This window comes from Anneissia japonica, unplaced genomic scaffold (assembly GCF_011630105.1).
Source record: "Anneissia japonica isolate Jap-2015-1 unplaced genomic scaffold, ASM1163010v1 scaffold287877_len585272_cov192, whole genome shotgun sequence".
Taxonomy (NCBI): domain Eukaryota; kingdom Metazoa; phylum Echinodermata; class Crinoidea; order Comatulida; family Comatulidae; genus Anneissia; species Anneissia japonica.
In genome coordinates this window covers 278,771-283,530 of record NW_022686151.1, presented here as the reverse complement: position 1 = coordinate 283,530, position 4,760 = coordinate 278,771, and positions in this window count along the sequence as shown.

Here is a 4,760-nt window from a genome sequence, read left to right as displayed (position 1 = left end):
AATAATAATAATAATAATAATAATAATAATAATAATAATAATAATAATAATAATAATAATAATAATAATAATAATAATAATAATAATAATAATAATAATAATAAAAATAATAATAAAAATAATAATTTCTATACTCTTTATACCGAAGTCTCAAAGCGCTCGAGGCATGGACTAGCTCGAACAGGTAACTTTCTTTTTTTCATGTCCACAAGAGGCTGTATGGTGGACACCGTACTCGTCTCGTAAAGATGTACTGGGTTGTTTAAAGTGCACATGAGCCATTTATGTACTCTGGGCCTACGGTTTATAGACCTATTTCTTTTTCGAGAAGACTAGTTCCATCACCAGAACTAGGCGAGCGTGTCGCTCGAACCAGCGCCGATAATCAATATAATGGCTGTATAAGTTGCCTCTGCATTAACTCCTTTGCCATTCGATTGGCCGGAAGCACCTTTCTATGTTTAGAACGGTGGCAAAACTACGGTGAGGTTTCGTTGGGACATGAAGCCTAAAAAAATAATTGGACTCCTATAACAATACGTTTTTCTAAACAAGACTCATTGTGATCTAACGATTAAAAATGAAACCTTATTGGAGACAACTTAAAAACAATTTTCCTTCGATGTTATTTGTTGATCGTTTAACATTTATTTATTTATTTTTATTATGATAGTGTTATGCGTATTCGTATTAATGGTTTGAAATCATTTCGGAGAACTGGGGAGAATTATTTTATAAGCTTATGCCTATCATATTGTACCGAAATAAAAAAAAAATCTTCAATGTTGATTTCCAAGCTCTTATCTGGTTTGGCGTGACTAGTGACAGTTGAATCAATACATTTCAAACTACCGATGCCTAATCGATAATCGACACGCACTCTATTTTTAAGCCTTATAAAAATTAGAATGGAGACAAAGAAAGTTTGTACTGCGTTGTATTGTACTAGACCCAGGCTTACAGCCCATTGAATGTTAAGATACAGTAGTAGGATAGCAGTTTTGTTAGGGACTAGACTAAGTAGGTCTATCACAGTAAAACAATTGGAGCTGCATTTGAAGTCCGCTGAACTGGTGTGCGCTGAACCGTAGAGATAGATCTTTGCAGATCTTGGTCCCTCGCAGTGGTGGCTCCAGAATTTTGCCGACATGGGGTACCGTACGTCGGGGATCTGAACCAGGGAGCAATTAGAGCCTCAGTGGGTCCGGGAATAATAATCTCTGGTAAGGTTCACTAGTTTTTAGATAACAGTTTTGATAACAGATTGGCAATAAAAATAACGTTAAAATAGGCAAATCATTATTTTTAGGATTTATCAACAGCTGAGAGGATAAAGTGAAGATTGCAATAGACGCATCATAAATAATCTTAAAGCCTACAATAATTATAATAATAACTCAATAGGAATCCGAAAGAGAGGTGACCCAGGGAGGGACTTTCACAGACTGCGGGTCCACCCACCTCAGCCCCCACCATGGTTGGGGCTGAGGCCCACCATGGTTGGGGGCTGAGGTAAGAAAGTTTATGATTAGGGCGCACTCGATGGCCGGAAATTACACTCTCAGACATAAATTTTTAGATGTGTATAATAGACAGGCTCAAAACAGTCTTTATCCAAAATAGTCATAATCACGAAGAATGGGCATGAAAAAACCAGATCACATCCTGAACACAAATTTATGTACCCTCCCCTTAGCAGTAACTGAGGCATACCGGTACTCTGAGTCAGGTACCGACTCGATAGCGTTTAATGTTATACCCAGGGAAGGGCGCATATCAGTTTTGAAAGGTGGTGGGGGGGGGAGACATTTCTTGAGTCTGCATCCACCTCAGACCCACTATGGTTGGGGCCGCCATGGTTGGGGCTGAGGTGCGACATTTGAGGAAATACCAGATGGCCAGAAATGTCACTTTTGTCAAATTCATCCGCATCATATCACCGTTGTAGCCGTCATAAACCCGAAATGTTTAATGTTTGCATTATCGTGCATAGTGAAAAATATCTAACGAATGTTCCACTGGCTTTACTATGAGGTTAGCGTGTGACTTTGATTGATAGAAGTTTATAGTGGGTTTCTATCAGAGCACAGGTCACAAACCTATAGTAGAAGGAGTCAATTAGAAATTGTACAGCATTTAAATGACACCAAACTATATTTATAACGTGTGCTGATGCATATATATTTACATATTTTAGAAGTATTCATGTTTAGTGATCCCATAAAAGAATTTGTATTGGCTAGAAAGTACAAGCTTTAAAATTCTAACACTGTTTACAAAGAGGGGGAGCCGCGGCTCCCAAGGCACCCCGCTTGGATACCCTGACAGGACTAGTACAGTTTCATTTGGTTTGATACACATAAATCTGGACCAAGTTGAATTGGGCCAGATTTTACTTCTTGGGGCCGAGTTGGCTTCCTTGGGCCCGAGTTGGTTTCCTTGGGGCCAAGTTTACTCGAATTCCCTGATGATAATCCCGGTGAGTTGTTTCCAGTCTGATTTTACAATGGTGGTGCTAATGGAAGGTCTGGGGGATCCTCTTAAACCACCCCATATCGTCAGATACCACTCCGACTAAAATTCATAATACCTGTACCGATATAACGAATGTTATTGTGTATTGCATTCCTTCAAAGGCACAGTTTTTGCCATCATTCCTAAGCATGAATGTCCACCTGATCCACACCAGTGGTTCTTACCAAACTGGACAAATTAACATAAACAAACAACACAGACCACATCAAGGTACAAAAACACAGTCTACTATAGTAAAAATAAATTCCGACCGAACCCTTTTCCAACTGTCAACACAATACAATTAAATAACCATCGTCGAAAAGCGTTTTATACTGTAGGCCTACTTATTTATATTAGGCCTATAATAATTCTCAGAAATATGAATTGTATGGTAACGTTGAGGAAATTTGTGAAAGCGAAATATAGTAACCGAGATTCGAAAGACTTCTGCTATACACCTCGACAAGACACTGCGGTTAGATAGTAGCAAACTCAAATACGATTTATACAGTAGACTTACAAGCAACTTTCTTCTCTTTTTCATGTACACATATTTTCACTAGTTCTCGAAACAGAGAGCAAATCGGATATGCTGTTGTCAAATAAAGAGAACTGTAACTCATCTTGTTTAGGCGTACTTATCGAAATACTCAGGCCTGGAGTGGCGGAGAGCGAGAGTTGAAAAAAATCTGTGAGAGTTTAAAAATTTGCCATCGAATAAACAAATGGGCCTGACTTGTTGTGTAGGCGTATAGGCCTATATTTAGTTAGAGTCATGTGTATACAGTAATTTTGCCCGAAACACAGGCCTATTAAATGCAGAAAAATTAAAATATTAGGTAATCAAAGAGCAAAATAAATCAAATAGAGATTTTTAAAGCAAAAATCAAGCTGCAACTTTCAAGTACAATGTTAAGCATCATCTGTATGAATTGTTAATTAGCACATTTTCTTGGAGGTTAATGAGCGTATGACATCTATTGGTGGTGGTCAGAACCATGTCAATCCCCTACTGGGCAGGTGCATCGCAGCAATTAGTCCTTTGTGCCAATTGATACCGCATATCAGAACGATTTTTTGATGGCATATTACCGATAAATCATGCTAACCGGTCCACTACTGCAACGTTAACATACGATTGGTTGCGTAAGCTATTGTTTTAAGGTTGCCAAACACAATAGATTGCAAATGATGTCAAATGAGTATATAGTTTCGAATAGGCCTGCAGGACTTTGATTAAGAATATTATTCCAAGCACGTGCAGTATTTCTTTCATTAACAATCCACAAACAAAGCAATATAATTGCTGAACAAGCGCTATAGAAACAATACAGCCACGCGAACGCCTTCGCTCTTGTTGACAACTTAAGCTGTACGCAAACAATAGCAGCGTTCTCTTTGGCTACATTGAGGGACGAAAAAACAATAGACCAGCACGCGAGTCGATAATCATAGGTAAAAGCAAACCCAACACGCGACATCCAAAACAGGGACTTGAATGCAGTAAGCTTTAGCACCACTAATCAATTCTACACGAGTTTATCGCTCTTTTGACTTCACCGATTGGCAACGCCAGCGACAAAAGCGCGGGACTTTCGGGCACTTATTGGCGTGTGTCATCCTTAAGAGAATAACAAATGTAAGCCGAGTCGCGTGCCAGCACCTGTCTATGTGCTAGCTTGATATTGATGAATGCAAACAAGATCCCTTTTGTCAAAAATAATTGATAACAAGTAGAATAACCGTATCGAAGAAGATAACAAAGTCGGTTCGGTATCAACTGCTTATCACTTGGTTTCTCCTTGAAATTATCCCATGTCAAGTAGCCTACACACAAAAGAAGCAAACATACTTCAGCGAATGGTAAACATGACGCGCTAAATACTTCTTCAACATAAGTTAATTTAAAGAACAGTTAAGCTTGTTGCATCCTTTATTTTACGGAAGTGGCCCTCATGACTTTTCACTACTATGATAGGCCTAGAAGACATGTTATACAAGAAAAAAAAAAGCAACGCTAAACCTCACCGTATTAGCAACACTGTCGTGAGATTTAACATGGTCCACTAGTATGAACTAAAACAACTCCAACTCCACAAAAAGGAACGATATAAGGTGAAGTGTAATGTACGTACAGTCGAGCAGCTTCCTCGATATTTAGCCTAAGAAAAATGTTTCCATAGGCATACCATTTTGGAAAACTTCAAAAGAAGCTGCATCCAATCCATAATTATATATATATA